Source organism: Ciconia boyciana, chromosome 5, assembly GCF_034638445.1.
Source record: "Ciconia boyciana chromosome 5, ASM3463844v1, whole genome shotgun sequence".
Lineage (NCBI taxonomy): Eukaryota > Metazoa > Chordata > Aves > Ciconiiformes > Ciconiidae > Ciconia > Ciconia boyciana.
The window spans coordinates 4,607,501-4,633,038 of record NC_132938.1 but is presented as its reverse complement, the minus strand read 5'-3'; the positions used below and the strand labels follow the sequence as shown (position 1 = coordinate 4,633,038).

The window sequence follows — 25,538 nt, the reverse complement described above, 5'->3', positions numbered from 1 at the left end:
TTTTATAATTAGCAGGTCAGTACCTTCCCTAGCCTGAATTTATGTCAGAAAACAAAATTATTTAGTAAAGGCCTGAGAATTAAATGAAATGCCTCTGGACTTTATTCTTTTTACTTCAAAATATCAAAAAGACTAGAGAAGGAATGGAGTGTGATTTATATATCTTTAAATAGAGCTTTTATATTTTACTCTTAGGAAGCAATTGCATTAAAACGAAAGTAGAACAAAAATTACGTTTTATTATTTGGTACCACTTAATATTTTGATTCCACCCCCTCCCCTTGGGATAATGGGTAAATCCTGCAGCATGCATAGAATAAAAACGGGCTCTGAACCACAGACTCTTTTCTGTATTTGCAAGAAGTTTCCTTTAACTGTTGAATTTCATTTCATAACCTTCCCGGACCTCTGATGAGGTGAAAGCTTGCACTGAGATTAGAAAGGGAATCAGCATGATTTGACAAGCCATTTGATGTATTTGCCTGTAATAACTTTGGCATTGCAACCTTCAAGGGGACGGAACGCTGACAGCCAGAGAGGAGACAAAGAATGTAGTTCTGTGACTACAAACCAGTCTCTAATAAAAGGCTCTGGGTTTTTTATGACGGAAAAAAATAGACACACTTGTTAAGCATTTTTTAAATCTTCTCTCATCCTGAAAACAAAGAACATTTGATTGCCAGCTACACTTACACCTAGTGATCAAGGTCAAAACTTGTAATAGTTTGAGCATAAAATAGTCAAAATGCTCTGCACATGAAGATAATTAGAGTATCTGAATGCACAAATCAATAGTATATACATGTTGGTGGTGTTTTGACTTTAAAATCAGATAAGATTGGAGAAAGAGTCTTAAAGAACTAAAATTATTTCATTGCTAATGGGCCAATGCTAGGTCACGAGAAAAACCTCAAAGACTGTTTCTTATTTTTCTTTTTTTCCCTTAATTTAAATTGTGAGTTTTACTGCTTCTTTGAGATTCTTGTCTTGACCATCTCGAGTACTTTCAGTTGTTTGCCCTCAGAAGTCCCCTCAGAAAGGACTTTTGCCTGGCTCATTCTGCAAACACTGAAGATGATAGTGCAGAAATGTGGAAATCCCTGTAGAAGTCCACATGTCTCATTGTCTAACACCTTTGTTCAGTTCCTGAAGTATTTTATTCTGCATGTAATCCTGTAACAACTGGCAAAACTATTTATGTAATGAAGCATATAAAGAAAAGTGAGCAACACAGCCCAATACAATCATTATAAAAATCAGAATAATTCCGTATGGAATTTATTTACACATTCTCCACTCCATTACTTTGAAATGAACATATAAGTTATCAAGTCACTCAAAATCTTTCTCCTTAAATATGCAGATGTGTCTTTCTGAATTTCCCAGTCTTGAGTCATGCAAGCTGTACATAAACATTAAAATATTGAAATACCATAAACTTGTTAAGGGGCAAGCTTTTCCTCAGTGAAGTGTAGAAATTGAAGTACATAAACTAAATTTCTTCAATTATTTTCCATCTACTGGGTCTTAAAATTCTTTATATAAGCTCGGCTGAAGAGAAATGTTAATGCTGGGGAGAAATTCCCAAGTAGAGTTACTAGACGAAACATTAAGTATCCTGTTATCAAGCAACATGAACATTATGCGCAACAAAATCCTACCTCTGATATCAATGTGGCACTTCCATAACCAGAAAAGCTTGTAACTGCATATTTAAGGAAGGATCATTTATTTCATTTAAATGGTTTTTAACAATGCTAGAATTTTAGCAGCATCTTCATACACCAGGCCTAAAAAGGGTAGTAATCTGAAAAAAATATTAAGTTTTAAATAAATGGCTACCAAGATTATTTACCAATTCAACTGAAAGATTAACAAACTGCTTCAATATTCATACCACTTATGTTTATATAAAATCACAGTGTTACTGGTTTTCAATTGTAAGTAGCAACCTTTGACAGTACCCAAGATGTATGAGGCAACTTTTCTGTACAAAAAGCGTGATTCCCTGTCTTGAAACGTTTCCCAACTACAGTCATGGGCTTCCCTAAACCTGCTTACATGGGTTAAAGTCTGGTTATAGACAGAAGTCAAAACATTATACAAGGCAGGAGAAATAGTTTCAGAAACTATTAATCAAGTTCTTGTTTTTTCCCTTAAGTTTTTAAAACTGCAATCCCCTCCCTCTGATATAGGTATGGCTGTGTTACTGAGAAACAAGAAGGAAACTACTTCATAAAATGTTACTAAATAATACTGTTACAAAAAATCTGTTTCAGTAACAGTAAATATCAAGCTCAGGAATAGTAAATGTTAAAGCTCTTGCAGTCTTACAGCCTGCACTAGTTTCTGCAAACATGATTTATTCCTTCTACATAGCACGCTCTCATTTCTTACCTGATTTTGCCTAAGGAAAGAGATTCACAAACTCTAGTATCAACTGTAATTACTGTCAATACGCAGGAAAATGATTGCAAAAGTAGGGCACTGAAATGATGACGAAGTAAAAAGGCAGGACAGAACAACTCTATGAAATACTAAGAGTCAGGCAGAACAGGAATAAAAGAGTATATATAACCCACCAGTGTTAACCTAGTCTTACAAAGAAATAAAGGTCTGTACGTAACTGGCAGTAGGATTGTACAACAATATATTTAGAAGGAAGCATTTTGGGAGATATTGGAGATATTCAAAACCCTACTAGCCATGGACCTGGGAAACCTCGACTAGTTGGTCCTGCTCTGAGCAGAGAGGTTGGACTAGAGGATCTCCAAAGGTGCCTTCCAACCTCAACAATTCTGTGATACCAGTGAAGAATGAATCAAACTTATCCTATAAAGCTAACTTTGATGGTTTGGGGGTTTTTTTGGAGTTGGTGTGGGATACACTGAGGTCCAAAATAAGTTTTTTGGAACTGAGAATGTTGATAATAACATATACAGTCTAAAATTGTTGAAAACTGCGTTACAGTAGATATCCTCCACCTTTATGTTTTTGAGATGACACTGTTCAGATCTACTTCGGCATTGATGGTGGATTCCTTCCCTACACATGAAAAGAAGCCACTAGCACTGATTTTTCTGAAGAGTCCTTGGTTTCCAAAGCAATCTCTGACCTTGTTGCATAGCCCTGTGTTCTCTATCTTCTCTAAGGTTTCCCTAAAGATACTTTGTTCAGAGTAGGCTGATATAAGTATATTTAGAAGCAATCTTTTGTTCTCTCGTGACATTTCTGTCATAGAAGTGCTCACATAGGTGTTTATCCTTGCATCATCAAAATTTTGAAGGAAATTAAAATAAAATATTAGATGATTTTGAGCTCTGGTTATCTTTTTTCCTAAGACATTTAATGAATTAATAAAAAAAACCAACACAAAAACAATACACTAGGAATGTATATATTTTAGTAGATCACAGAAGAAGAAGAAAAACATTCTTTGTAACTATTATTCCTCGTTACTCAATAAATGGTCTCAGTAACATTCATCATTCATTAAAAATGATTCATCTCCCTTGGCCTTTATTCACTGCTTAATGTTTCTAATGAACTTAATGTAGCAAGTGATGTAATCAGACAAAAGCATGGTGAGAGCTCTTTCTGCCACTATAGGCACAATCACATTTAATTAAGAATTTAGTGTTAACTGAAGGTATTAGTTAACTATTACAGACCCAATATATTGTCTACCTTAGAGAAGCAGTTTCCTCATTAACAAACAAGAGCTAGGACCTAATTGTTGCCTCTTTAATCTGCTAGATGCATTAGTAACTCATTAAATGTGCCTCACAGAACAAAATTATTTCTTTGATATTATTGGAAAGGATTAACAAAACCACAATAAGTTCTTGGAGGCTTTATCCAGGATCCATTTACAAAGGAATAGGTATAACTACCCGTTAATTATGGCATACCTGAAAACAGTAAGTAAAATTACATTCCAACGTGTGAAGCATGGATAAAAGTTTCAATCTGGAAGCAGTATTCATTACTGAATTGTACATTTTCCTTGGCAGACAGCTGTTAAAACAGCTCAGTGATTGAAGAATAACATCTAGCATCTACTACTTTTGTTTTCTATTTCTCCATACATTTTAGAAGATTTCACTTAGATTCCAATAGGTATAGGTTGACAGCACTCCTTTCTTCTCTATACATTACACTATGGAATGAAATAAAAGTATAACAACTTTAATTTTGTGTTTGTTTGGGCTTTTTTTTACCTTTTTTTTTCCTTGTCTTTTTGTTTAATTTTGCAGGAAGTCAATGAACATTCTGGATCCTGTTGTTTTGTTCCCTTCATTTCATGAATATCCCTTCCATAACTTCATAGATCAGCATCCTTCTGATTACCGTGGATACAGGATATCTGTTAGAAGTCGTATGTCTGTCTGTCTGTTTTTAAATGGGCAATACCATCTCTTAAGAAGAGGGTCCCTAAATTTTTTTTTTTTCCATAGCTAGAAAACAAATACCACCTATTATTAAACAAGCATGGTAAGGCATTCAGGAGTTGTTTACTGAGCTCTCATTATATGAGTCTGATTATCAGATGGTAGCCAAGAAAAAATTTCCCTCAGCACCTCTGGTAGATCCTTCAAGCAATTTTGACTTAGGGATTCAGTGAGCCAGAGTTTGCATCGTTGTTTACAGAAAATTATTAAGCCCTACAGTTTGGCAACAGAGATAACAGAGAGATGTAAATGAATCCCATACTGGTTTTTGGCCAATTTTCAATAAGTAAATTGTGGAAGATAATGCTGTGGGGGTTAAAAAAAAAAAAAGGCAAGCTGAACGCATGTATGCTATAAAAGCAATTTTGTCTGAACAACAATACTTAAAAAAATAAGTCTCAAAGCTATCAGTGTTCTTTCAGAGATGCACTGATTTTTTCACTAGAGGATGTCAACAGGTCAGAAATGCAAATACCATAAAATATTATTTCAGTTTTTTCTAACACTCTGTAATGAGTAATTTCATCCATTATTGCAATCTTGAAAAAGTGAATCAGAGTAGTTCATATTTAATGGAAATTCTTATAAGTAGTTTCCTTTTTTTTTTTTTTTTTTTTAAATTAAGTAGAGACGGGCTTGTTTTCCTTTTCACCTTCAAGAGATAATTATTCCTATCTGAAGGAAAATTACTTTACATTCTTAAGAAAGTCTGATAAAAACCATAGAAATTTTAGATTTACTTGCAAAAGCAATCTTTTGTTTCCAGTTTAAGTTCATCTAGTCACTGCCATAAAGATGGAATTCAAGCTATTTATAAGACAAAAGAAACAAGACAGTCCTTAGCATGATGTAAAATTCAATAAAATATTAAACTGTAATAAAAGATGTCAAAGGTTTAGCAATGAAGATCATAGCAGCATTTACTTTAATTACTCATAATAAATCTACATTATCACGGCAATGTACGCACTACCACTACAAAGGGTGCAATAAACTGCAGATTCGTCATGACGAAATGGCTGTGTGTAGTTATATGTCAACCAGTTATGAAAAGTGAAATCTTTGCCTCAATGAGTACCACGAAACTTTGACATTCACTTAAAGAGATCAGTATTCTCTCTCCCCACATCAAATCCTCCAGGATCGTGAAGAGTGTTTTCTACTATCTTTTACCAATCAATCACCTGAATTATCTATATTCAATACCCGTAGATGGCTCAACTGAAGGCAAATTCCTTGGGTTTCTTTTCTTTCCCTTTTCTTTTTGGAGTGGTGTATTCTGCATCAGGGTGGTACTTGTTTATCCTGCTTGCTGGCTTTTGCAAATATCAGAAAGGTGCCCATTCTCTCCCTCAATAAAGATTTTTATATTCTCATTAAATATATTATTCCATACTGAATATGTGAAAAAACCATCCTCTTCATATTTAGGTATGTAGATCCCCTGTGACACCAACAAGAAACTAGAGCACAAATACTAATTAAACCTGAAGAATTTCTGGGGTAATCACGTGGAAATCTGACAGTGGAAATTTTATAAAATAATTCAATGATTTCAAACTATCACACCTCATAAAAAATAACAACCCCAAAAAATAGATACCCCAAATAAGACTGTGTATTCATTGTCCCATTCCTGTGCCCCGTACATGTATAATTTACTTTTTATAGAAGAAAAAGCAGATTCACACACTAACATACTAGAAAAAATAGGTGTTCAAAATTTTTGCCAGTTTTAAGTGCTTAATTTTGCATTGGTCATTAAAAAATCATTTTAAAAAACCCACCAAACAAACAAAATAAAAACAAAACCAACAAAAAAAAGAAAAGAAAAAAAAACCAAAACAGAGTGCCTTCAATCATTGAAGGTAAGAGACAGTACTAGATAAGCAAAGCCTGTTCATTCAGATTTTGACAAGTATGACTTATAAAATCAGCCGCCTTCTCCAAAAACCTGTTTTTCTAATACAGATTAGTGGGCCCTATGCAGGTTTTTGTGACATCGTCCCTACTGAGGGCGTATCATTTTCATATTTTCAGTAGGATTACCTGTATCTTGAGTTAAAGTGATCCAAACTGTTGCTAATCTACACATACAATGGACACTGATGCCCTGTATTAAATTTAGGAATAAATAGATCCCATTTATACTAAACTATCATTGATCGCACTCCCAAATACAATATATCATTAAAAAATCTAACAAATAAACAACGTTGTAAATGTAGGTTGCAAACAGCATACCTGTACTACAAAATGCTTAACAAATGTACATTTTCTTCCAACAAATTAGCTCTCCCCATTCAGATTCGGCAACGCTTTCCATCCATTGTAGTCATCTTCCCCGCCACCCCCTTTCCCTGTGTTCCATTTTGTGATTTTGCCTATCTTAACCATCACAAGAGAAATTTGGTCAAATTAATATGACTTTTTCATACTATAGCTGTGATTCGTGTTATTGCTAGGTGCAGTATATATTTGGTAAAAAGCTGCAGAAACTCTGGTACTACACTGGTGGTGAAAGCTACTTTTAAACAGGCCAGGCTTACATATATTATTTATAACAAAAACAAAACATGAAAACAGACCAATGTTTTCACAGATATTTTTCTGGCATGCTTAGTATTATTAAGTAACTTATAAATTATTAAGAAAATTATAAAACACGCAGGTTATTAATAATAAAGTTCTATCACATGGCTGCGACTTACTAAAATTCAACTCCTTTAAGACTGACCTGCAATCTGTTCATCTGGCAATTTTACTACAAAATAAGGCCCAATCATATTTTTTAAATAATATTTTCTATGCTTGAGTAACACATTCTTCCAAGTCAAGATCTTTGGTATGTTGTTAAAAATGCCCTAACATTTAACCCTAAAAACACCTTTTAAATGGCTTTTTGCTATTGTTATAACAATTTTAAAAGCTGGAATAAAAATCCACCTTTCGCAAGACAGATTGAAGTTCTGAGACCTAAATTATTTGAATTGCTAAATCGCAACTTTCAGCCTTTTCTCTGACCCTTATCCTCTCAGTCTCCCACCGTCTTTATTAGAAAAGTGTTCTCAAGAGCGAGAGTTCTGTTATGGTTAGAACAACTCTAAGGAAACAGCATAGACAAAAATTAGCACCTTATTGAGCTAATGGTTTTCTTGCCAAAAAAGGGTCAAGAGAGAAGTATTTACAGCACTGTAACCAAAAGATGGGTGAAAATAAGAGGACTCGCTATCTGTGTGCAGAGAATAATTAATTTCCTGCTCTGAACAGATAACATTTCATACCATGCTTGTGCTTTGTTATGGACTCCGACATTTCACGTAACATGTTACAACTGATTTAATAAATGGAGAGAACTATTAGCTCAGATATAGCAAAGGTTTATGTCAGTGCCCTGCCAATCTCCTGCCTGCGCACATTAATTCTTTTGAGTATTTGATAATCTTTTGTTCCGGATAGTTCTTGTGTCCTGGCTGAAGTGCCCACGGAAAGAAACAGAGGACAGGAGGCAAAATTAAATATCAGTAGTGCTTGAGTACGGCTGAAGGCACTGAAGAGGTTAGATTCAGGTTGCAGACTTGTGAATTCATCTAAGGAGAAGGCTTCTCGTTAGAACAAGAGAACGGAAGCAACAGATAAAAGCAGTCCTGTTTTGCACAGTGGCAGGGACTTAACTCTCAGTATTACGACAGCTTGTTCTACTTTGCAATACCCCAAGAAAGCAAATAGAGAAAGATTTTAAATACAGCATAAGAGAAGGTAAATGAGAAATAAATAATAAGATAAAATTGAAAAAAATCAATATATTACAAACTAACTTTCAAATCCACACAAGGGAATATTCTTTCAGTAAACTCATAATTTAAAGACCATTAACTGCATCACTTATCAAATTAAGTCTGTCAAATGTATATCAAAATAAGCAAAAACATACTCGGCTGAATAAAATAAATAGAAAAAGAACATGTGCATATCTAAGGATTCTCACCTGCAAATTCCCACAAAAAGATACAGCTCCACCCCTTTGGACATACCTCAGACAGCTTCCCACTGATAAAAGCAGTTTTGATTTACATTCACAATTAACTCTAACTAGCTGTGTGGTTGTTGCAGCCTATACAACATTTCCTATTTATCACGTCAAGTGAGTTATAATACGAAGGCTTATTTTGCGTAGTCATAGCACTTCCCATCACCGTGAAATATAATGTAGAATATAATGTGAAATATAATGTAAGGAATGATATCAGTCAGCTGATAGATGCAGTGCTGCTGTTGTTCAGTCACTTCTTTCTGTAGTCTTTATTCCTTTTTTTTTTTTTTCTTTAAGAATAAGGCAGGAATTGAAACATGAGACAAAAGTAAACCAATATTTGGGACATCTGAGCTGAATTCAATAAACTCTCCGAACAAAATAAACCAAATTCTTGTAGTGCAACAAAGTGTGATTCATTAAAGACAAGACCCCAAGCATTTGGAAATTTGACCAAACTTCCACAGAAGGACAAGTTCTCTCAGGTGACAGAACATCTCTATACATTAGCTCTACATGCCTAAATATCTTCCCTTCCTCTACTTAGAGCACCTGGGACCACATAACATTCCTCCCTCATGTACTTCATCACCAAGTTCTGTTTTCTTTGTTGCTAATTTTAGGGATTTGCAAGAACTTGGTTTCCAGGTCAATTTTTTTTGCTGGACTTGAGAACAACTTCTCTTCCTTAATCTTGAATTCAACAGTTTAAGATTTAACAGGAAGCTATTCTGTGCAACTTTCCATGTATTTAAAAGATAAAGAACACAAGTATTTATAATTAAAGCTATGAAATTAAACCACAGATGTTCTTCTTTAACAATGTTGCATTTTGTGCCTCTTGTTAAAAAAAAAAGGTGTTCAAGTAAGTGCTGAACCATTGGTCCAATTGCACAATAAGAGTTTTATGCCTTCTTCCATGTTCCATAAACTTTCGAGTTTCTCTCCCTTTTAATCTGTCACACTGTCTTCCTCTCTTTTTTCCAAAATCCTCTCTAATCTCAACTTTTTTTGCTGTTTAAGCAGTGCTTTACCAGATGTGATGTTTTTTTCTTATTTAATAACTATGGAACCGTTAACTTGTATATATGTTAATAACAATGATCTCTGCCTGGCTGATTATTGGTCTTTAAAGCCATGACACCGTTGTTTATTGATTTGCAGGATTCAGTGGATATTGTCACTAAATATAATTTACATGAACTATCAGACTTTTAAAAATTAGTATAGTGAAACCAGCATTTTACATCTTGTGCTCTAAAATATGTTTTGCTATGCTTCCGTGTTCATTTAGGTTTATAATATTTTTTGCAAAATGTCCCCCCTGCAAAACATGTGCAAACCAGCATATAATACAATACATCATTTTGCCACTAGTAAATGATGAAAAAAAAAATCTCAGAATCTTCCTGTTGTCTCCTAAACAAGACATATCAGCTACAGAATCTACTAATGAGTTAAACCTAACACAAGGAGTCTAAAACGTTCAGAAGATAGCCTAAAAAATGTGTATACAAGGTTTTGAAGATGGAAAAAGATTAAGCCAGTGAGGAATTGTGAATAGCTAGCAAAACGGGCAATGAATGACATTCCAACTTTATACTCAGTATTCTTCTTTTAATCTACAATGCCAGCTTTATTTTTCAGTAACTACTGTTGGTTTCAGTGACACCAAAAAAAAGTGTAAAGAAATGGGACTTTTACTTAATTTGCTTTTCACAGGAACATGCAAATATTTAATTATTTATTTCTTTTAGCTATGGCTAGCAGTGGGAAATCCTTATCAGTATACAACAGTGCCCAAACTACATTGTGTGTTTGCCTTTTCCATGGTTAGATTCAATGTCCGTGAACTCAAAAGGCTTTGTATTACTGATTGCAAAAGACAAGATTTCACCTACAAGCTCAATTCTAAAAAACTTGCAGGTTAAGTAACACACAAGGCATTTTTCAGAGATATATACTAAAATTATTAATTCAAAATAAATATATATTTATAGTAGAAAACAGAACTCTTATTTGGGACAGGACTCATGCAAATGACATTTTCCCTACATTTTTTTCAACCTTTTTTTCAATCTAAGAGGATGCCAGGGGCAGAGTTACATAGAAGAAAAATAGGATGCAACTCTTTTACCAGCTTCATTAGAAAATGGTATAATAAACATATACTATACATGCATGCACTTTAAAACAATAACAATGCACTGATTCTATCAGTGCCTTAGAATACTCATGAAATTCAGCTGATGACCATTGGATACAAAAGTGGAAGAAATGTAAGACATATCGGGGAAACAGTATAAATCCTCCTTAGTCTGCCTTCATGAAATCTTCAGGTGATTATAGAGGACCATCAGGATTAGACACCACCAACCGTCCTACTGTCCTTGGATTCATATAATCCTCCTTGGAAATCATTTAAACTTCTGCATTCAAAACATCTAAAGGCAAAGAATTCTACAAATATGACATGCAAAAGAAATTACTTATGTCTTGATTGCTTTAAATCTGATTTCTTAAACTTTTCTCTATTTCTTTATGGTACAACAAAGTGAATAATCATCCCAATTTACTGTTGCCGTAACATTCTTGTTTTTATCAGATCTCCTACAATGTCTCCCTTCAATCATCCCTTAAGCAAGATGAAGATTAATTTATCTTTCCTTTTCATAAGCATCTCTATATTTCTAATCAACATTGTCAATCTTCCTTGAACCTTCTCTGTTCTGCATAATATATAAATAGAACTACATTTATTATTCAAAATACAGGTGTAATTAATTTATACAGTGGCATCAAGACATTTACCATGTTGCTGTCTCTTCCTTCATCAATAATTCCTAGTACTCCATTTGCCTTTTGAGGTCACTGAGCAGATGTTTTCACAGAAGTATCCCCAATGACTCCAAGTCTTTTCCCCTTCCTCTCTGCTACCCTGGCCCGAGCGATAACAGCTGATGTAGAGTCTGGGAGTGGCAATGCATATTTGGTATATAATGCATATCTCTCTAATCACATGTTGCATCTCTGCAACACTGAATTTACCACCACTGAGTTACAACCAATTCCCTTCTGTTCAGCCTCTCTGTACAACGCCATCCTGACTGTTCTAAGCAATGTTGTACCACTTGCAATATTAATTACTTTATTACTTACACCTTTTCTAAATAATTTATATATATATATATATATGTTTAACCTGTGAGATAGTCAGACTTGCTAGTCCTAGGTTCTGCCACCTACTCCTTAGGTCTCTCTTTAAAGCTGAGTCATATATGCCATCTTCCTCTCCTCTAACACTAATGTCAAATTAGGCAAGAGGTCAAAAAATCACAGTTAGTAATTCAACAGTTTCACAAGTAGGCTCCTTTTGGACATTTCTGTGCTTACGGCTTACCTTGGTGCATTATTGCTTAATATATTATTTTTTTTTAATAAGTACAATCTCTTCTACTGACAGTTCAACTTGAGACACTTTCATGTTTATTCACTGCAAATAATAGCTCAGGTATGGGAACCTCCCTGAGCTCCTACATAAGAAACATTAGAAATTAGTTTAAATGTACTCAGGACTTCTTTTATACCATGACTCATTTACTGTCTCAGAGAGATTTCCTTCTTCTGGTATACTTGAAATCAGCTGGCCCTCAGCAACACGTTTCTCAAATATTACTTTGGTCATTCTCTTGTGCTTTTACATTCAATTTATCTTTCAGTTATCCGTTTTCCTCATTAGCATCTGTCTTCAACTTTTTAAAGAATGTCCTTTTATTTACGGGATACCTTTTCTATCCTATGGAATCATGCAGGCGTGTGTTCATTAAGACTTTCTTGTGAGTTTTCTGATTTGCACTTAGCTGCATGTCTCTCAGTATATTTAAAAGTTCTCCATACCGTTTGTAAACATGTTACCCAACTGACTGTTCTTGTAACTAACAAGTTGGGGGGGGTGCTTTTCATCCCTTTTAATACATTTTGGCAACCATTACAAATCAATTGTCCAGTAGCAATGTCTTGAACCAGGTCTGGTCCCTAAGAATGACCAGATAAATAGTTCTCCCTCTTCTTGCTGATTTCTTAACTAGTTGCTCCAAGAACTAATGATTTTGGTGTCTAACACCTCAACATGATGTCCATTCTATACAGAAATAGATAAAGTAATATCCAGAGGCTCTAACTGCCTTTTCCAATCACAGATGCTTTCACCGAAGTGGCTGAGAATCCAACAAAATAGGTCTAATGCTGACAATAGTTCTGTACTCTAAAATTCCTCTTTTGGAGGAATTTCATTCCAGAGGTTCAACGGCAAATTTTTGTACAGTAACTCCTTTACCTGATTTGACTCAAATGTTTCTTTTCTAAGGCAAAGTGCATGGCAAGGCTGAGCCTGTTATTTCTATATAATTTCTACCTTGGCATTACAGAGTTTGTTGTAAACCGTAAGCCCTATTGACAATACCAGAAATTGTTTTCTGGGTGAGGAAACAGGCTAATACTCAGACAAGTAAATACATACTGTTTTGCTATTGATCCATGGATCAATAGGAAGCAAAGCCAAAGACGACTATTAGATCATCTAGTGTGATACCTAGTATAACTCACGTGATTACATTTCATCCAAATATGCCACGTACAGAAGACTTCAATTGGGTTAAATATTTCAAATCCTCCCCGCCTTATCCTCTCAAACAAACAAAGAAAGCACACCATAGTAAGAAAACAAAACAAGGCATAGGCAACTGCAGTGGCAGAGAACTAATTACTAGAGCGATGCAAAAGTGATGCTAGCAAAAGGGTGTCAGAGAAAGGCAAAAGCAAATAAATAAAGCAAGAATAGAAAGTTTCCCTGCCCACCTAAGCTGGGAGAAGATTCAATTATATTTTCATCTCTAGAAGTTGTCCCTGTAAATTATTTGGGAGATGCATCACAGGAGTCAGGTTCAAGAGGTACTTTATTACTCAAAGACCCAATCAAAATGTTTTAAGCCTTTAGTAAAAAAAGCAGGTTTCTGGCAGTAAACGTAAAAGTAAGCCTAAAATTTGTGACTATTAAGATACTGTACATGACACCATCCCACAAGGGGATAGCCCAGCTACCTACGCCCCGGAATCAGTCCTGACTCACCAGTCCTCCTGTAGCCACCAACTGTACTCGTTCATTTCCCAGAATCCCACCGAAGTTGGGGACCTTGTGGGTTTCAGTCTAACCCTCCAGGGCAAACACAACAGAACAAGCCAGCACACGGGAACACAGGGAAAGGTTTTACATCATTCTGAACACATCATCGCTTTTAGCCATTGAAGAAAACCCAAGCTGTTACAGCTCAGTAGAAAAAGCTGAATACATCGCATCCCTCTTGGGGGTTCACTAATTCCCTTTGGTGCTCTGAGAGCCTGTACGCACTGAGGAAAGGCAGGAGCCTCCTCCAGCTTCTGATACAAGCACCTTACCATCATCTTGTACAGCAGAAGAGGACCAAAAAGAGAGGAAATGGCTCAGAGATCCCTTTTATCATTCTCTTGTTCTGCCAAATCACCGATTAGCTTCTTTCAGACAATAATAGAAGATTTTGTTGCCAAGGTGACCTCATTTCTGAGAACCCAGATCTCTTCCAGGGTGATTACATTTCCATGCTATAGCCCTGAAGGAAAAAAAATCTTCAGTGCTTGTATTTATTTTAATCTCTGCACTGATCTATAATTTTTAAAAGAGAAATTAGTTACACATTAAAAAATTGAGTTAGTGGCTCATTAAAGACACGCAGAATCTTAATGTCCCACTACATTTATAATGGACAGGCAGATTTTTCCAAACTTGTATAGCATAAAGACGAGACTGTGAGCAACAGATCAGTCACATAGCGCTGAATGTCACTTACCTACACCTTGGTGAAGGCAGAGAACAAAGGAATAATTCCTCTGCCTTCCCCACATTTCAATTTACCCACTGAATAACATCATCGTTATGCCTTAAACACTCACCTGAGGTGCCTGCCTTAGAAGACTGGATAACAATTATTGTCTTAAAGTAGAGTGAAAAGAATTGTAAGCAAATTAGGATCCATACAAGAAAATTTGTTTTTCCACAAAGCCCAGGGAAAAAAGAAGCGAACAGAGAATTCATGATTTCCCTTACCACACTGAATATGGATTTAAAAGATTCTTCCAGAAGCTAGAGCATAATATTCATAAGCTAGAGCATAATATTCATTTTATTATTCTGAGCCTCTAAAAGTCTCTAAAAACACCATTGTTTCTTTTTTCTTTTTCTTTTTTTTTTAATAAAAATTAAAAACATGACACATATAGAAAAAGAAAATATAAGAACAAAAGTTGCAAACAAACAAGCACTTTGTGCTGGAAACAATCCCCTGCCCCGAACACACACACAAACTTTCTACTGAATTAAAGGAGTTTTGCTATAAAAGTGAAAGGTACTTTCAATCCCCCCAAAACAGCCAGGATCCTGGTTAGCACGCTGAACTCTAAGCAGGGAGGCTGGGATTCAGACCCTCTCCAAGCGGAGGATGTAACTAACTTTTCCCCCTCCTGGCCACATGTTCAAGTGGTGAGGAGGCAGAGAGGAGCAATTAAATGACATTATTAATCATCAGTCACATCATCACCCTCACAAAACAGAACAAGGAAAAGAATAGAAGAGCATAGGAGCCTCTGCTTAGAGCCTGGACTGGCAAAAAAAATGCCTTTTGGAATAAAAACAGAATTTATGAACACAGAATTAGAAAGTTCTTATTCCTGACTATTATTTGAAAATCAAATGTTCTATTCAACATCATGGCTCCAGTCAAATCTTATCAGTGTGGCTTGTTATACAGGACAAAAGCAGGCACAACTGTATTATTTCTATTATACATCTTTGAATGTATTTTAAAATGTGATAATTCTTCTCATCCTTGCATGTAACATGCAGACCTCTCAAAATCTCCAACACATGATCAACATCTAAAGATCGTTTCAGGATTTTTCTGTTCCTAAATGAACCTCTACAGTATTAATATTTAAATGATTAATTACTTATAGTATCTCCTTTACTAATTGAATACATAATGTTAGTAAAGAAGTTAAGGATGTAAATACTAACACCATGATTTGAAGTTGTTATTGTGGTTTTTCTATGAAGTTAAAATTGGTGACAGTCTAATGACACGCTGATTCCATAGGAAACTATCATTAAATTAACTTCAGTAAAATCTTTAAAATAATCAAATGTGAACTGGTTTCTTAACCAAAATTACTCTCTTTTCCAATGCCACCTAAGTCCACTTTTATTTCAAACACCTGAGTCCTTTAGAAAATACCTTGGGAAAGACAAATAGGATATTATTACATAGAGCTCTTTAGAAGTCCACTAATTTTAAATTGGAATTCTTTTCTGCATGGGATCAGAACACTCCTTTCATTTGTTTTTCTTTATATGCTAACTTTGGGGATTTAGTTGTTGTTGGTTTTTCTTATATATATATATATTTTAATCTTTTTTAAAGCCTTACATCACAAAAAATGAATAGGTAAAGAAAAGCTTATATTCTCATAAATCAGGTTTTAAAAGCCTGCTTCCTATAGCAGGCAGTTTTACATTCATAGTGTGAACGTAGTTTATGTGTCAGTCGACGTGTTTCAATTAGGTTAACTGAAAACACAACTCACAAGGTCCTTTCACAGAATTCAAAGAACATTAGTGAAAAACTAGCAACAGAAACTTATTTTAAAGGTGAGTTCTTGATTTATAAATTAGCATGACCTAACACAATCTAGTGCAAATCACTGTTTCAACAGATTGGCTATACAAATACAGACACACTGAGAAATCTGAAGCATGCACAAGGAACCTCAATTTATTCTCTAAAGCAAAGATGGCCCTCATTAGTCGTCTTTTACTTCATGAAAGATGGGGTTTGCAGAACATTATTTTCCCTAGAATATGCATAAATCAATCTCTCTATTGGAAATAATAACTAGCAAAGAACTTAACTGGCAAGTTTCCTTATGTTGTAATGACATAGGTAACATAAGTTAATAATATGTTACTTCCTTGGCTTGTAGCCTTCAAGCTTCAAATTTAGCTAATTTATTTGCAAACTGCAATCGTATGTTTGGAGGGGGGAGGGCAGCGTTCAACATCCTTGGCAGGAACATAAATCTGTTGATAACTTTTAAAAGTAACTACAAACTGACATAGTGAAAGTTTGCAAGTGTGCTTGGGCCTCATTTACACATATTATTTTGTCTCATAACATGCAAAAGCCAAATTATACTGAAAAGCAATGACAGAATAAATGTAACTCTCAAGTAAAACAACAAAAATGCCCTCTGAAAGTCTCATAAACATTTTAAAAAATAATTTATTATTGCATATTTCCACATTTTTTGTTCTTTTTTTCTCTAAATGATTTAGAACAGAAAAAGAAATTCCCAGGTAGATAATGAATGCAAGTTTTGTGAACGTAAGACCATTAAGCCCCAGCGTAAATTCTACTTATGTTAACTTTGAATAACAGGTCATAAATATCCATTCCCAATTTTTCAACAGTAGATTTTAATTATTAGTATCTTACAAAAAGATTCAAATACATTTTTAAGGAGTAGAGAATACAATGACAAGAACTAGCATATCTAGTTCCGCTTGTAAATTCCTGGTTAACTTAAGCAAATTAAGTCTTTCTCTGATAAAATGAAAATAAATATATATATAGAGAGAGAGATAGGCATTCCATTTGGTAAAGTAATTCATGATTTTCAAGTAAAAAACATCAAAAGAGGATTTTTTGTTGATTTGTTGAAATCATACGTATATTATTCTGAAATATACTTTGCTTGTAGAATTCAGAGCTCCCACAAAGAACTAGTGCACATTTCTTCCATACTGAATTTACTTCACAAAGTTGTAAGACATTGGTTATAGCTAGTGTAGTGAAGAGGTTTTTTATTTTTCCTAATCTGAGAAAAAAAGATACTACCACCATGACCCTTCTCCATTATATTAATCAGCAAAAGAGAAGCAAATGTCATGAAAGTACCCAACGTCTGCTTTTAGCTTAAAAATTGGCAGAGGCATACAGGGAATCAACTGGGAGTTAAGCGTACCTTCACACCATCCTTCTATAAGAAATCAGTATCCATTTTTAATTAATATCCTACTTTTGTGCTGCTTTATCAGCTGACGGGAACATCGTTTCTACCACACTCCGCAAAATGCCAGAAATACAAACTGCTGTCAGCTGGAAACGTACAAGAGCTCTGAAAGTCAAATAGGCTGTCACCATGCCCAAACTCTCTTAACTATTCTAGCATCATAAAATAATTCGGTCTGGAAGGGACTTCAGAGGTCACCTAGTCCAACCTCCTGCTCCAAGGAGGGTCAGGTATGAGGCCAGACCAGGTTGCTCAGAACTTTATCCAGTCTGGTCTTGAAAAGCTCCATGGATAGAGATTGAACAATCTTTCTGGGCAACCTGTTCCAATGCTTGACTGCACTCTTGGTGGAAAACTGATACTCTTGTTAAATGCCAAATCCCTTCACTTCAGGGAAGTTTGCCATATTTCCTTAGAGTTCCCTGCTAAGAGTTCCCTGCTAGAAATTACAGGTGCTAGCTAGCAACTCAGTAAGGAAACCACCAACTGGAAGATCAACCCTTCTCAGAGATGTAGACTTCTTTGGGGACTGTCCTGCTTCACCTTCTTCAATTTCATTAGTTAAGTCCAAGACACTTTTAGCTACAAAAGTTCCTTTTACTAGCCAACAAAGCATTCAGTGTTTACGGGCAAGTAAACTTGCACAGATGTGTCTCAGCCATCCTGGTACAATAACAATAATGATGAAAACCAGTTACTGATTTCCACCCCTGCACCCCCCAGTGCTCTCTATCTACAAAATAGTATTTTAAAATAATTCATTGAAAAGTTTTTTAACTTTTAAAAAGGACAGGAAGAAATCAGGTTTTCCCAACGGCCACAATCCACTTCTGCCCCTTTACTTACTTAAGAAAATGAATATACCAGGATAGGAAGAAATATTCTTTATAGAACCTGGAGGAAAATTGAAAATATTTATAGGTTCCCCCCAAACCATAAAATATCAGATATGAGAAAAATAAAAAAAAATTAAGATCGTTATAAAGCAAAACCAAATCAGTTTATAACTCCTCTCAACTACATTTTTTACCATCCCCCTCAAACAAATGCGTTCACAGGTGCCAGACACACTTTAATATCATAAAGTGACAGGCGAAGGTTGCATTTCATATCCCAGTGTCAGGCTCCTTCTGCTCCCTTTCAGCTGGGGTCTTCACGCATTATGTTCCAGGTAGATCTTGTCAGTTATATGTCAGGAAATTTGGAAAGGAGACAGGGAAATGAAAACGACTCTACTAAGAGTAATACAGACATCAAGATCGAGATGAAAATGGTAAGAATTGTTCAGAATTCTTAATAACTCTTTCAAAAGGTCATTTCACAACTCTGAGTTTAGGTCCTTCTTCCACAAAGGAGAACTGAATGAACCAAAAAAGACAAATTTGAGTACTTTGTTTTCCCAAAACTTATTAAATTAGCTAAAAGATGCCCTTTTGCATCATGTGTTATATATGGCACAACGTGCATACAGCATATAATTTCTTTTGCAATAACATATCACAAAATGAAAAATCTACCGCCTTGCCTCTCTCTTAATAAAGGTTTGCACTTCACAGAAAGCTATGCAAAAAAATGCTGAGAACATGAACTGAAGAACTGGGTGCTATAACCATCCATATATTTGTTGTGAAGTCCAATCCTTTAGTAGTCCGGTAGTACTCTTTTTGCATTAGACTACGATGACCCCAGAAACGATGCAAGTTTCTCCTTTCTTTGGATTCACAAAATCCAATTATAGCAACCCTTAGCAGAATGCCATGAATCCGATGAGCCATAATAAATACCTTTGCAAAGGCCTTTGGTATCCAGCAAAACAATGAAAGCAAAATTTGCATCTCAAGTGATGATTTGGATGTCCAGAAACAAATAATAAATTTCTTTCACCTGGGATTCAGATAAAAAGTCAATAAGAAAGCCAAGGGCTTCTCCTTCCCGTGTTGGTGACCTGGCAGATTAGGCTGTAAGGGTAAATAATGTGTTTAAAGAAAGTGATGAGGAATCCAGGCGAAGACAGTAATTTTTATTTTCTTTAAGAAAACAATTAAACAAAACAAGAAATATCTCTAGGTCAAGGATCTTGTGGCCATTACTGGGAGATTTACTTTGGATTAGCAATGTTGGGGCATTGTATAATGCACATTAACACGGGAGCTTATTTCAGCCTCTTACCATAGAGCCTCTCATAAAAGCCTGCGCAAGTACTAAAAAACAGGTAATTAAGCTTAATGTTTTCAGAGGCTTCATCTAGTTCCTCTGTCTCTGCCCACTCCTTCTCTGTCCAGGCTCTGAATCAGATAAAACACACACACATACACACAAATACATATATATATATATATATATATATCAGGATGTATGTTAATGTCAAGCTGCTGCCTTAAGTTTGAGCTCTAACAAAGTTATCATACTTCTTTCACAACCCCCTATTATGTGTATTTTCCACAGTTAGGACAGTTACAGTGGGGAAATAGCACTCCCTGATAAGAGCACAAGCTCTTTGGTTTAGGAGGAAGGCTGTAAACTAAATGCTGGTAGGGGTTTTTTTGCTTGTTTGTTTGTTTGTTTGTTTTTCTTTGGTTGGTTTTAAGTTCATTATCTAAAAAACAATGTCCGGCAAGACAATGAAAAAATGACATTCCTCTTAAAAGGCCTCATTGCTAACCAACTCCACAAGTGATGTAAATCCTTCATGTTATTTACAAAAAATTTTCTTGTGCCAAATTCCCAGCCCTCACTAATGTTGATTAACTTTTCTCTCCAATTAAAATGCATTTGTTACTTTTCTTTATATTTCCCCATCTTTCTAGATTCAAACCCCTTTTCAAGTTATCCTTCTCCCATTCTCCTTACTGGGCCTCTTAAGCAAGCCAAAATGTGCATGGGGAACTGAAAACATGATCCTACTATCTGTTCATATAGTAACAGGGTATTAAAGACACTTCCAAATACTAAAATAGAACCTGGAAAAAGTCAAGATAATATATGCAAGGACAACATATGAATTATGAATGCTTTAAGAGCCAAATCATTCTCAGTATCTTGATATTTGTGCAGGCAGTAACATTTCAACCCTATGACTGCAAATCTATAGACTGTATATTCTTTTTAGGTCAGGGGTTTGTTTTATTTATTAATTTTAAACATACTTACTATCACTCAGTGACTGAAATAAACAGGATGATTTTCCTATCCAAAGTAATACTTCAAGGTCTTGAAAATTCCAGATATACTGTGTTTGTGTAAGTATAAAAGCAGGGCCAGATTTATATTTTCCCAACAAAGGGTTGGGGTTTTTTTGTGTGTCTGTCACCACAAATGTGAAGATATTTAAGAAACTTTGTTAAATATTTTGTAGAATATAAATTTCACAGTAGTGTGGGTGGAGATGCATTTATTTTAGAAACTTTTTGTTGAGAATCAAAGAGAAATTAGGTTATCTGATTGTTAGCTGATATACAAGAAGTATTGCTACAACAAATATCTACTTTTTATTTATAGCTTGTTGTAATTGAACATTATAAAACTAGAAAACTGGTTTGTATTCTATTCTTTGTGGACGTCACTTCTTTATTACTGAAGATAGATTTAATTTCATTTCCATCAGCTGGTGTTGCACTTCAGTTGTTATAGTTCCAATGGGTGTAATGAAATGTCACTGCACTGCAATACTAGAGTCAGGAATAACATTATAAAATCAATATGATGTTTAGGCTATTCTTGGCATTCATAATACTTATGGTTTATTTTATAAAAATAGTGAGTGCTAACTGTATTAAGGTTTCTTTCCCTTATATCCTCTAGTTTTCAATTTCCTACGATATTGAAAAACTTCAGCTGTTCAACAGAAATTCTCCACATTTGGCTAACCTAGTGTTAGTTTCTTTCAAAAATCTGCTAGCTATTGCCTTTTTGAATAGGCAAGACAAAAGATGCAGAAAACAGCAAGTTTAACTCAATTTAACCCCTACACTATGCATTGCTGAAAGCTCCCTCCCTTCCTTTCATCACATTCTTATTTGGGTTCAACAATGACAATCAGCCAGGGACTCAACCAGTGCTTGAGTGGTCATGAAAATGATTCAGCCTACGCAAGGCTCCATCTGAAATCCAACCTTCACGTCTCCTTCAGCAAGCTCCCCGTGCCTTGTTTCTGCCGAAAGCTGGAAATTTGGATTAGCTCAGCTCTGCTGCTGATCACACAGTACAGTCAGGGATACATTCACGGCTGGCAAGAGATGATGCATGGCTCAAGCACTGTAGCTGGGCACCGAAAAGGTTACCATTTACTACTGATGGGCAGTGGAACTGTTTTGCTCTTGAACTTCCTAACCTGAGGGTGGTCAAACACTGGAAGAGGCTTCCTAGAGAGGTGGTCGATGCCCCAAGCCTGACAGTGTTTAAGAGGCATTTGGACAATGCCCTTAATAACATGCTTTAACTTGGTCAGCCCTGAACCGGTCAGGCAGTCGGACTAGATGATCATTGTATGTCCCTTCCAACTGAAATAGTCTATTCTATTCTATTCCATTCCACTCCACTCTATTCCATTCCACTCTATTCCATTCCATTCCACTCCACTCTATTCCATTCCACTCTATTCCATTCCATTCCACTCCACTCTATTCCATTCCACTCTATTCCATTCCATTCCACTCTATTCCATTCCATTCCATTCCACTCTATTCCATTCCCAAATATTCAAACTGGCAGGTTCTTTCTTGCCACAGGAAAAATTGTTCAGGATTTGCCTGAAAAAATATCAAGGTTAAATTTGACAAAGAGGATGTACATCATTCAAGTTACATACTCATTATCCAACGTCATTATGAATACTGTATACGTATTTGTTACCTTTATTAATACGGATTTTAGATAAATGTATTTCATTAAAGAGTTGGGGAGAATTGGTGAGTCTCTTCCAGATATATCAGTGAGCAAAAATAATAGTGATGGTAAACTGACTTCAGGCTGAAATAAAACAAACTAACATCATCTGTGACTCTGTGTGTGTTTGCCTGTGTGTGTCAGGGACAACTGCAAAAATACAACATAACTCATTACTGGAATGCATATACAGCCAAGCAAATGCAACCCAAAGAGCTCCTGCCAGCTGATCTGAACACTAGTCGCAGGTTATTAGTCTGATTGTTTCTCTCTAATTCTCAAATACCAAGATTAACACTGTGTCTACTATATTTTCAAGATGTTGCCATGGCAAAAAGATTGGAGTGTCTCATCATGAATTTGGATGGAAGAGGTAGAGGCCATGTTTTGACATCACAGAGATGAAGAGGAGAGAAACCTCTTATTTTAATTGCCATGTTTTCTTCCTCCTTGTTTTCTTAGATCCACCCTGTAATGAGCATACAATTATAATCAAAGCATTAAATAAACACCCTTCCTTTTCTCCCCTGATCAAAATTTAAAAATGACACCATGCAGAGAGAAATTATTTTAGAGACTGCAGTACTGAGGGTCTTCTCAATCTATTTTAGCACATTTTGAACAGATTCTCCTCCTTTAAGCATAATGAGTGAGATTATAATGCTGCACTTCACACAGTCACTCTGGTCTCCCTTCGATCAGCCCATGCAGATCACTACCCAAACACCTGTATGCATTGGCTAAATGTTAATGTATTCTGTCAAAACCAGATTACCTTCCACACTAAATTATTCAATGTCATTATCTGTATCGGCCATCTGCAAGCCTAATGCCCTTGTGTTTGGAAATTCTGAGCGCCTGCTGTATTATTTTTGTTTTACATTCCTGCATAAATCCATTAAACTCAATATGTTACAGCAAATTCACAAAATCAAATGCAATCTGCTGGCCTATAAAACACCAGTTACTGAAAATCGAAGGATTTAATATAGTAACAATTCAAGAAGTCAGTGAGCAGTCTTTGTGGGCTGAAGGTCGAACCACATGCTAAGTAACAAGTTAGATAATCCATGCTGTAAAACAAGGTATGTATTTGCTATACATAGCATAGCCTTGAACCCATCCGTGTATTTCATATCTAATAAAAATCTGAACAGTTGGTCTGATTGGATTTTAAGTGATGCAAATTTGGAAATCAAATACGCAGACTCCCTTTAGACTTGGTCTATTTAAACTATAATTGTAAAGAACTGCAGATTACATTTACAGGGCTACTGAATTCTCAAGAGATTCAGTAAGAATTTTACAGACGGAAAAGTATTTATCATTTTAAATTTGTTATTAACAAATAAAAATGTACGCAGCATATGATGCTCTATCATTTTGTTATTACAGTTTTGCTTACATGGCAGTAAAAACTGTAACCACTCTTCAGTGAATGGAATACTCTTTAGTTTTCATAGTCATTTAATTATACGGTTTGACAAAAACCGGTTATATTATTGTCATTCTGTTAGTCTGGCAACAAGAAGTAAAGAGAAAAAAATTTCACTTACATTTCCCAGACTACAAATTAAGGTATGATTTGGAGACCAGATTCCCATTCTCAATTGGAAAGTAGAAGTTTCATCTTCACAAATAAGTCTTAAAAGCAATGATGGACTTGAATATAACTTTCTTCCTAACTCTTAATATTCAGTGAGACACTTCATTTGTCTTTGGTTAAGAGAGACAGAAGCTAAAAATGTGAGATAGACGTGTCCACCCCCCCCAATACATTGCAAAATATGAACTCATAGAAATATGAGCTCAAATCAGGATAAAACAGAAAAACACCTCTTCTTTTTCACTGTGATTTGTATCTCCATCAGAAAATGACCCACGTCCTAGTTGTGAAGACAGATTTATGAGCACTGGCAAATCACAACAGTGTTAAGATTTTCTTGCACTTTCACATCTAAAATTCTTTTATTTTTCTCATGTTTTGACACTGTTTTTATTCCTCCTCTCCGGAGAAAGTTATCTTGTGCATTTTTGGCCCTGATTCTGACTTTGACTGCTTAGAGGAGAACCCTTTTACTGAAGCAAAGATTTCCTAAACATTTTATATTTTCTGACAAAGAAAATGCATTGGCCTTCTGCAGCCGTACTTTCTATCAAGACTTCTTTTTACACGGTTTGTTTAGGAAGCGCATGGTAAGACTACAGGGTTCCTGACCATCTCCCAGTCCGTATCTTCACAGCTAATTTTAGGCAGATTTCCCACACTGGGAAATTACACTGCTTTGGAAGTTACTGGTGGTAGTGAGGGGCAGGTATAGCAGGAAAACAGCAGCAGGTGGAAATTAAGCAAGCAAATCTCAATGTATTAGGCTCGATACATTTAAAAGACACGATGCAGCTTGTTCAGTTTTGTTTCAGTATTCGAAATGGAAACAACTTTGGGTTAAAGTTGATCATGTCTACAAAAAGTGGTTCAAAAATGTTTTCAAATATCTACAAATAAAACTATGAAAAGTGTAATAGTTTTCATATCTCTCCTTTACTTACCGAGTCAAATTCTCCCCTTCCTAATTCATCCTGGACTAAATATCTTGCAAAACTCAAGAGGGGCAAAAAAGGGTTAAAAAAAGGGGGTCATAATGATGCAAAATAGCTATTCTAGAGACCTGTGTAAATCCCTTAAAATCTTAATGCTCTACAGGCTATGTATGTAAGGAACCTAGATTATTAATTTTTAAACAATAAATATCACCTTTGGTTCAGGAACTCCCTGAGCCATAAATTGCTGGAGGCTAAGAGAATAAATTTTGCAAAGAAGAATCACAATCACAGTATGTTTGTCAGGTTCTTATACTCTTTAGTCATCCCCCATGACCGTTATCAGAGCTAAGACACTAGGCCAGATAAAGCTTTATTCTGAGCCATTTTATGTTCTTATTTCCCCAAATGTAGCCACCTTCTTTGAAGATAAGACCAGTTTTCAGTGCTAAGAACTTATATACAATTATCTA

General features: G+C 35.4%; 1 protein-coding gene across 4 annotated transcripts in view; it reads right to left on the bottom strand.

Annotated features, from left to right (window-relative positions):
- The window catches only part of CTNNA2 (catenin alpha 2), a 524,203-nt gene that overhangs the window by 322,012 nt on the left and 176,653 nt on the right, over positions 1-25,538 (bottom strand). The gene's annotated exons all lie outside the window — the stretch shown is intronic.